This window comes from Dipodomys ordii, unplaced genomic scaffold, assembly GCF_000151885.1.
Source record: "Dipodomys ordii isolate 6190 unplaced genomic scaffold, Dord_2.0 Scaffold12, whole genome shotgun sequence".
NCBI lineage: Eukaryota > Metazoa > Chordata > Mammalia > Rodentia > Heteromyidae > Dipodomys > Dipodomys ordii.
Window position 1 is genome coordinate 18118297 of NW_012267228.1, and position 10648 is coordinate 18128944.

The window sequence follows — 10648 nt, forward strand, 5'->3', positions numbered from 1 at the left end:
AGGGGATACAAGTTTTTGTTTTTTGTTTGTTTTTTGTTTTTTGGGGGTTTTTTGGGGAGGGGAGATCACCATTTTGTGTTTTCATGAAACAATTTAAGAAAAGTCTGATTTGCCTTAGATGCGTGTTGATAAGCCTAGAGCCCTGACCTTTTTTTAAATCTTCACAAAGATTTATGCCTAACAGTCTAGGTACCAGGGACAGCACAAGTTGCTAGTAACGATGATACTAATTTATTATAAAGAGCAATAATGACCAGGACCGGCACTGTCGAGTACTCAGCAGTACTGTCCCAAACATTGTACATTTAACCCTCTTAAACACTGAGGTAGCTATGACAGCATTTCCTGACTGTGGATGGGATCTGTGAAGGTGAAGTAATGTGCATGAGCTTACCTAACTAGCCCACATCAGAGCAAGAATTTTTATGCCAGGAATCTAGCAAGCAGATGATAAGGTAGGTAAATTAAGGCAATCTCATCTTTTTTTTTAAATTAAGCTTTCATTATTATTTTATTTTGAAATCACCAAAACAAACAGAATTAATAGGCCTGTGATATTTTGTATATCGCATTTACTAATGGAGGCATTTTCCTGTTCTCTCATAGGTACATGATGGCTGTAACAAAATATTAGTGGAGGTACCCCGTTGTGTCAGAACTCAAATATGGATGGAGTCAGGGTGTGAAGTGTGAGAGGAAAGGCTTTGATGATCCACTAGGAGCCTGGCAGACAGAAAATGGAGAGAAGAGAAGGCCCAGACACACAAACATGAAAACAAGCATGAAGCTTGCTTGTAAAGGCTCAGCCTAGGTGGGAGATTCTCACAGTTGAGTTACATTTGGAATCACCTGGAAGCTTGACAAACACAGGCTGGTGGGCTAGGAGGAGGGGAGGGGGGGGTATGTTGGGGGAGGGTGCACATCCGGGTCTTCAGATTCTGGAGCCTAGTGTGAGACTGCATATTTGCATTTCTAATCAAGTCTCAGGTACTGCCTTTGGCCTGCCCTTTGTTTGGGCCTGGCTGTCTGACAAAGTTGTGTGAACACCCCCCCACACACACACACAGCTTGCTGATCGGTGGTGTATGGGTGTGTGTGTGTGTGAGAGAGAGAGAGAGGGGGGAGGAGAGAGAGGCCCCTCGAGGTCAGCAAGATTTGCACCAAAAGAAAGTTCCCGGAAGAGGTAATTTCTTACCCAGAGTGGTGGTTAAATTTTACTGTTGGTTTTGGGAGCCATTCATACTGAAGCTGTCCAGTGGGAGGAAACGGGGGAAACCACAACTTGGGCCTGAAAGGAGGAAACCTGGGATTTTATTGCATCTCTGCCCGCTCAGTGCCCCTATTCACAGGCGGGCGAGGGCCTGAGGCAGAGGCGAGGAGACACACTAGCTCTTTTGTTGTGCAAGTGGAGCCCGTTGTGTGCATTGTGCAGGAGCATGGGCATTTTTGCCTTCTTCTTCCAGGTTGGACCCTGGGTCCTCATGGCCCCAGGTGAGTTCTGAATTTCCCATTCAGAGGCTCCCACTGACCACCAGCACGTGGGGACAATAGGTTGTGCAGGCATGCCCTCTGTGGGGGGTGGGGTAGAGGGCACCGGAATGCCAATCTGTGGAAACGGCTCAGACAAATTTCAGCCTTGTGAAATTCTTCCTTCCACCACTAATTCAATTATCATGCTTTGGGTCTCATTTTCCAAGAGAGGGGGAAAAAAAGCAAAACACCATCTGCCATTACTCTGCCGTCTCTTTAAATAGGGTGAACAATTCATAAAGGACCACCTCCCCAGTATAGAACATCTCTCCCAGACTCTACCCACCCATCTAAAGCAGATTCCAGCCATCTCTGGAGGTCCTAGTCACCCAACAACTGAAGAATAGGAGACTTCTAGCTCCCTTCCTCACCCTCCCCCCTCCTCACCAAGTTGCTTTGCCAGCTGAAGGTCAACAGCTGGTTGTGTTACATTCCAGGCAGGGGCCCTCAGTGCTCTCCATCCCTGCCACGAAGGTCAGGGAAGAGTAGACAGGGAAGGGAGACATCAAGGCATTTGCATTCTGCGTTCCATCTTTCTGTTTATTTGTAAAGCAGAGTCCTCTTTTGGGGAAAGTTCTAGAAATCCACTTGTTAGTCCTCTTACTCGTTTGGTCATTATGATCCTGGGATATAATTTTCAGTGTCCTTCTGTTGGCCAGGTAGGAGAAATCAGAGACTGATCATCTAGAAGGCAATCCTGGTACAAAGAATTGTCACCCTCAAAAGAGCCTGCCCCCTATTTCTTTGGGGAATGGGACCTTTGTTATCAGCGTTATTGATGAAGTCCTAGCTTCTTTTTCAGAGATGAAGTATCTTTGTCATTGTGTCTATTATTCCTCAACAAGGACCCAATTAGAGGAGATTGCCTCAACAGAGGAGACTGATTAAATTCACAGATTTATTGCAAAATCACTTGGGGAATTGTGGAAAATGAGTTTTGCTGCTAAGCTATCTGGCTTAAAAAAAAATTCAAGCTGTGAGCCTGCACCTTGAACTATCTATCTACAGCAGATCATAAAATACCCATAAACTTCCATACAGTTTACTGGTCTCTGGAGAGGCTCCAATGCTTCCTCCAAGTTCCTAGGTCTCCGAGGGTGTAGGGGATGGGTTGTGTTTCAAGAGACCCAGGGGACAATTCGAACCCATGGTAAGATAGGACAGAGAGAGGCATACCACCAGTACTTAGGTCGCAATAGAAGTCTGTCCTTTGCAAAGCTTGCATTCCAGTGAGCAGGGAGGCCATATTGTAGGTGGCTCCTAGAAAAGCTCCTATCATAGGAATGAGCTTCCCTTTATAAATCATTGGGACCTGATTCTCCATAGAAACAAGACCAGCAATGCTGAAAGTGTTACAGAAATAAGTAGAAGCACCATATTGCAACTCCTCATTTTTGATGAGGATTTTATTATGTACACACACACACACACACACACACACACACACACACACACCCTAAGTCTTGGCTTTATTTAAACAGCATCTCCTAAATTGTTTCCACTAGAATACCAGCTATTCTGAATTTTTTTTTTAGTGATTTGGACTCAGGGCCTCATACTTTCCCTTGTTTTTTTTTTGTTTGTTTTTGTTTTGTTTGTTTTTCATCACTCAAAGCTGGTGTTCTACCAGTTTGGTTATATCTTCTGTCTTTTTTTTCTTGTTAACTGGAAATAAGAATGTCATGGACTTTTCTGTCTAGTCTGGCAGCCTATTGAGCAGCTAGGATTATAGGCATGAAATTATAGGCCTGGCTCTGAAATGAAATTATTTCATGATGATAAAGTTGGAATCATTCTTTATGCTATATTTATTGAGCAAAACACTCAATACTATTGGGTTATTTTACCTAGTCAAATCTTCAGAAAATACTAAGGTAGGCATTAATTCATCCTGCCTTGCAGGATGCATAACCAAGATGCCAAGGTAAAAGCTAAATGGAGCCTGATTTCAAGTCTGTTGTTGTGCAGAAGTTTGTATTCTAGCTGAGTACCAGTGGCTCATGCCTGTAATCCTAGCTACTAAGGAGGCTGAGATCTGAGGCTCTCAGAGCAGGGAAGTCAGAGAGACTGTTATATCCAATTAATCACCAAAAGGCTGGAAGTGGCACTGTGGTTCCAGTAAAAGAGCACTAGCCTCAAATGGAAAAGGCTAAGGGATAGTGCAGAGGCCCTGAGTTCAAGCCCCAGTATAGGTACAAATACAGACACACACACACACACATTTGTGTTTTTAAGCACTGAGTGCACCACCTAAGTACAATCACTTTCTCCAGGGGTTATGCGTGTGCTTTGTCCATCATTGCTTTTATACATAATTGAATCAATTCTAACAGCCAATCATCTTTACCTGATGTCTCTAATTTGTTATTCTTTTAATGTCATTGCCTCGAGCCGTTTAGCTTCACTATAAGTAATGCTTTCCCCTATCATCAAGTTTTCCTCATCTTACTTGGTCTTTGCATCAGTGTTTCAAGCAGGCTTTTGTGGATTTTCATCAGTATCTTCAACAGTTGCTGGATACACAAAGATGTAAGGGCAACAGGCTGGGACCAAGTTTATTTAGCATGCCTTTGGCAAGAGAGGCTTTTCCCCTGCAACATGGTAGTGTGTTCGAATGTAAAAACATAATAAAAAAAAAGTGATGCTGTGGGTGTACACTTAGCTCTCATGTGGTATGGGACTCAGATTTCTTGTGCCGCTGAGACCTTAATACCTAGTTCATATGTCTTTTTATGTAAGAGTTTGGGATGGGTGAGGAGAAGGAGAAGCAGAGAATGGTTTTGTATCCTTTGCTTTCACCTTAAAAAAAAAGTGGTGAGTAAACTTGGGACCTCTGTTGTCTGTTAATGACCTTTTCAGACATCTGTTTGCTCAGGAAATGGGTCTTTCACAGGTGGAAGAGAGAAGAATGTGAGTTGTCCGCTGTTGACTGAGCTGGGACAGGGCCAGGAAGTCAAAGTCACTCCTTAAGAGACACACAGTCCTTGTTTTCTGTTTTGCTTGATCTCAGAGAAGTTGGCTTTCTGGTACGTGGCTGTGTCCCATAGTAGCACACCTATAACAGGATTAACCACACCTTTGCCCTGTGAGCAGTGAGGACTAATTTTAATGAGCACTTAACACCAGACTTAGCCTTTCTTCTGCACTTTGGCCTAGGGCCTGTGGGACTTGGATATATTGATTCGGGTGTTTTTGTTGTGATGCCTATGGTTAATAATCTCCATGGATTTTTCTCCTTCCGTCTGCAGGATAAGTCTTTCAAGGTGAGAACCACAGACTCTTGCGGTTTATGGATGAGTTCACTGAGACCGAGAAGGAGAAATGACTAGAAAGGATGTGGTAGGGACATTCATTCACCTTGCTCCCATGAGGATCTGCCTCTGCTTCCCACATTGCAGGATAAAGCAATGAAAACTCTGGGCTACCAACATCTTCCTTCTCCTGGACAAGGTGGGTTCTGTATCGGAAATGTAAACAGAGAAGAAAACTATTTGATCCACGAATGAATAATGAATGTGTGAATGTTATTATGAGCCAGTTAAGAGGGAACTCCGGGGTTAAGTAGGGAGAAAAAAATACAATCAGGAGATCATTTATTTTAGGGAAAACACTAATTATATGACTATAAATTCTTCTGGATACAATTGCCAAGAACACCAGTGTGGCCTGCAAACCTAGCAGACTTTCTCTATTTGAATTAACATTGAGATACAGGAATTTACTCTTTATTTCTCTAGCCTCACAAAAAGAAATTGAAATTGTTCTGAAATCTCATTCTGATTTTTAAATTAAACACATATTAGGGCATGTTCTAAAATGTAGGCTATCTCTCCAGATTGGGCAAATATACTCAGGAGAAAAATGAGAGGCGGGGTGTATCACTTATGGAAGTATACTGCTTTCTTATATAAAATACATTTACAACAAATCAAAAGGATTCAGCAGCAAGGGCTGGAAGGGTAGCTTAGTGGGCCAGTGCTCTTGCCTGGCATACACAGAGCCCTGGGTTCCACCCTCAGCACAGAAGGAAGCTATCCAACCATAAAAGAGATTAGCTATCAAGTCACCAAATGACCTGGAGGAATGTTCACTACATGCTCATCACTGAAAGAAACCAGTCTGCAAAGGCTCAGATGATTTTAACTATATGACCTTCTGGAAAAGACAAAACTAGAGGTCTGGACAAGATGGATGCTATCTGGGGCTGGTGGGAAGGAGGAAGAGAAGGATGAACAGGTAAAGTGATTTTTAGGACAGTGAAATTCCTCCATGGCATACGGTAGTGATACATACATACCATCCTATTGGACAAAGCCCCAAACTTGTACAGTGCATAGGGTGAACCTTAATGTAAGCTAGGACTTGAATGACCAGTGTACCAGTATTGCCCATCATGTGTGACATATAGCCACATTAATGCAAGATGATAAAGATAGAGGAGAGGCAAATGAATATAAGAAGTCTATACTTTCCCTGCAATGTTTCTGTAAACTTAAACTGCTATGCTACAAAGTTGAGGACAGGAACAAAAGGCAAAACCCTCAGGGAGTCTGTGGCCTGAAAGCCTTATTTCATAGCAAAGATGAAATCTTAATTTAAGAAAGAAAAAAAAAGGGCTGGAAATGTGGCTTAGTGGTACAGTGCTTGCCTAGTATGTATGAAACCCTGGGTTTAATTCCTCAGTACTCCATAAACAGAAAAAGTAAAAAATGGTGCAGTGGTTCAAGTAGTAACGTGCTAGCCTCGAGCAAAAGAAGCTTAGGGCTGGTGTCTAGGCCCTAAGTTCAAGCACCAGGACTGGAAAAAAAAAAAGCAAACTGCTCAGCACCAGCATCTCTACAGAGGATAGTCACACCTTGCAAAGGGGGAAAAAGATGATATTTTGAAGGCATAAACCACAACTCAGTACTCAGGTTGTGACAACCATGAAAAAGTGAAAGGTCAATTGAAATGTCTTAGTGGGCTGGAAAGACAAAGCAGACTTTGTCCCCACATAGAATTCATCCCCCTGGAACCCTGGAGATGGCCGGAGATAAAACAATACTCTTTATCACAGGCAGATTAACGGGCAAGGACATGTTCTCTCTATTTATCCTATAGGCTTCTAATGACAATAGGCCTTTTGTCCTTACACCTGTGGAAGGGGCAGGAGCCCTGGACAGAGGCTCAGTGGGGGTGATGGGAGGCCCTGGGGTTCAGATTTCTTCCCTGCATCTCTGATGATGGTACATCCCCTTTCATGTGATGCCTTCCAGGCTGAAGGGCTTGAAGACTAGGCACTTAGCATTCACAGGAAAATAGACTGGTTCCAGCCTTATTTCAGAATAATAGAAGATTTCAGAAGAGGAAAACTCTTTATCAGAGATGGAGGGGAAAACTAAAACAACAAACAAACAAAAAATCCCCTCCAACAAACCCAAAGCTTCTGTATGTTTCAGCTCAGGCCACAAACTCCCTGAAGGTCTTGCCTTTTGTTCCTGTCCTCAGCTTTGTAGCATAGCACCAGACACAGGACAGAGGTTCAACTTAGGTCTGTGGGATGAATGGATCTCCAGGACTTTGCTATTGAGAAAACGGAACAGACAAAGAAGTGTCTGGATTCACGGTGGATTTATCCAGCTGTTGCCCTAGTTTCCTGGTCCCTTTATTGGAGGCAGAGGACATGTATGAATTGATGGCTTCCTTCTTTCTAAAACCTTGCTCAGAATGGGGGTCTGATAGTTTTGACCACCTTCTTTGGGGAATGCTCCAATTTGATTTTGGAGCAACCAACTTTCCCCCTCTTCTTTGAATGTGAAGTTTGGATGTAATACTTCATTTGGCCTGAGGGGGCAGTCTCTGACCTTGGCCCAGCCAATCAGATCACTGCTTCCTTTTGGATTCAGTGGAATTCAGAGAACACATACACTCATTCTGGATCCATTGACCTTCTACTTGGAATTTGCTAGCATGATTTGAGGTGCTGTTTTTCTGTTTTGATTGATTAACTTGGTAAAACTCCAGCCATGGTTACCTGGAAAGTTTTTAGCACCACTGGAGGGAAAAAAATCCCCTTGAAAATAAAGTCCTTAAAGTAGAGGAAAAGTGGACCAAGAGATAGAAAGTGAACAAATCTTAGAATATAATTGAACAAGACAAGCCAGCCAAGCCTAAAGTCAACACATTTGCTGAGCCCTTCGATGGAAAAGACTACCGAACTCCCAGAATTTCAATCATCAACTGTAACATGAATCAACTTTTTCCTCTTTATGTTGAAGTTAGGTTTTCCACTGTTCTTCCTGTATGTTTGTATCCTTCTGGCTAGAATTCAATGGGAAAATTCTAACTGGGAAAGTTTCAACTAGTTCTCTTGGCCAAAGAACATATGAAATGGAGCATTCTAGAAATATCTCTTAACAAATTCCAACAAAAAGTAAATTTCTCCTTTGTTCAAGATTTCACTACACCATGAATTCAGAATAAGTTGGCTCATGGTAAAGTCCTGCCGAACAGATTGAGACATCAGGGAATGGGCCCTGAGGCAGTCCCTGACCTGCATTCTGAACACATGGCTCAAGTCCACCATTCCCTCATTCTCTTGCTCCATTATGACTGAGTTGAGCTCAGGAGCCAGAGTAACTTGCCCTTGAAAAATAACTTCAATTCATGGTTTGAATGAGGGAGAAAAGTGCTCTGGAGCTCATTACTCTATGTTAGCCACTGATTCTAATAGGAACTAATATCCATTGAGAGCTGCAGACTGTGTAATACTGACTGCTCTCCTGGCTGCTCACCCCTTCACAACCCTATGTAGTGGGCTCTATTATAATCCCACTTACAGTAGAGGGACTATGGCCTAGAAAGCCGATAGAATCAACCCCTGGATTATTGAGCAGGATGTGAAACAAGCAACAGGACCCAGGCTCCCATCTACAATATAATATTGCCTTTTTTTAAAGTAAAGAATAACATGTTATTTCATCCTTGCTTTAAGAATTGGGAATGTAAGCCAGTGGCTCATGCCTGTAATACTAGCAACTCAAGACTTCTATCTCTAATTAGCTAGCAAAAAACTGATAGTAGAGGTATGGCTCAAGCAGTATGAGGGCTGGCCTTGAGCAAAAAAACTAAGGAACAGCACTCAGGCCCTGAGTTCAAATCCCAGTACTGTCATACACACAAAAAATAGTGAACATAATTAATGCCATATCTGGAAGGGAACTTTAACATCATTTAGCCTTGATGGAAAAATGGAGGTGGAGGGAGAAATGTACCTTAAAAGTTAAAGAACTAGGCACTGAAATTCTTTCCTAGTATGTACCCTTTTGCTGTGAAATATATTCACACTGCCCCATATATCCAGTTGTTCAGTAGTCATTCATCCCTATAAACATTCATCCCTATTAGCTTTCTAAAACATTTTCAGAGTGCTTAGCAAACTACACTGTCCTGAAAGTATCTCCCTCTAATCTCAGGCTTCTTGGACTTGCCCACAATTCAGGAATTAAAAGGGTTCATGTCTAGTCTTGTCAGAGGCCGGGACCCTGTTCCTTCCCAGAGGTTAGCATCCATCTGGATTAGGCAATGTGTCTATGTCTACATTCTCCATTAAGGATTTTTAAAAATCTGAATCCCCAGGAGCACAAAGCCCAGCACCAGTCATGAGAATGCATGGGTGAATCTTTGACCTTATCTCAGTTATGAGAACTATTATCTCAAGGTAAGAAGTTGACCAAAGTAATCTGCTAAATGAACAACACAACAGTAACAAAGCAAAAATATATGTCTTGAAGGGGAAAAAGAGGCCTCTACATTCCAGGAAACCATCTTATCCTCTCCAGGCATACAGAGTTGGTGGTAGAGGTAGAGACCCTTCCCATGGAAAGATTTCTCTGCTCTTGCCAGGAGAGATGGGCATTCCACATTGACCTTCCTTGCTTTCATGTGAGATAGTAGAGCCAACTTGACAATGAGGAAATAAATACAAGGTATGGAGAGTTAGTCATCAAGAACATTCTTTTCTAGACCAGAAATCTATTTCCAAAATAGCGACAACTGTCTTCTGTATTGTTTGAAGCAAGTGATACCATACACAGATAGAAAACTCACCCAGCATCATGTGATAATCTCATTTCACTCTCTGGGTGTTGGCTTCATGTCATTCACTATTTTCACACCTTCTCTCACTGTACTTTATGGTTTCCCTATGATAGTATTTGCCGTGTTTTTAATGATTTAGTTAGTTCTCATTTCCCAGCTTAGATCTAGAATACCCATGAAAGTTGAAGACTATATTACTCTTACAGTCACATCCACAGAGCCTGGCAGAGTCTTTAGTTTTATGGTATTTGCTGAATAATTGATGAGCATTGCAAGATCTTGACATCAAGTCTTATGGGTTTATGGAGGAAGGGCTTCTTACGGACATTCCAATGGGTAGGAAAAGTACTTAGGAAGACAGAGTCACTTACCCACACATACATCAAGCTCCTCAGCTCCCCTCAGACACAAGATATGCTTCCTTTCCTACACTGCAGTGTAAGGGAATTTCTACTGCACATTAGAGGGATGAATTCTTGCAATATTTTTTTTTTAGTAGTTCAACCAGAAGGGAAACAAATATAGGAAAATGGTATGTCACCCTCAATTTAGTATTTTAGGCAAGGTATACTAAAAAAGTATTTTTAAAGTATATTCAGTCATCATTAAATGCATGAATTATTACAATGGATAGGATGTCTGTGCTTATATTTGGATTGTGATTGCATTGGAACTGTAACATATTTAGTACAGGTTGGTAAAATAGGAGGAAGATATCATAAATGCTTAATAAGGTAGCAATACATTTTTTTAGTAGTTCAACCAGAAGGGAAACAAATATAGGAAAATGGTATGTCACTCTCAATTTAGTATTTTAGGCAAGGTATACTAAAAAGTATTTTTAAGTATATTCAGTCATTATTAAATGCATGAAACAAGCTACTTACTGGGTCTAAAACAATTTTGCTGTCAGTTTTAACTTTATTGGTCGTGTTTTGCTTTGTTTTTATTTTTTCACTATAGCTACCTTTATATACTGCACATTTGCATGGCATTATAATAAATCAACACTAGAGAACTGTGATTATTTTTCCCTCTA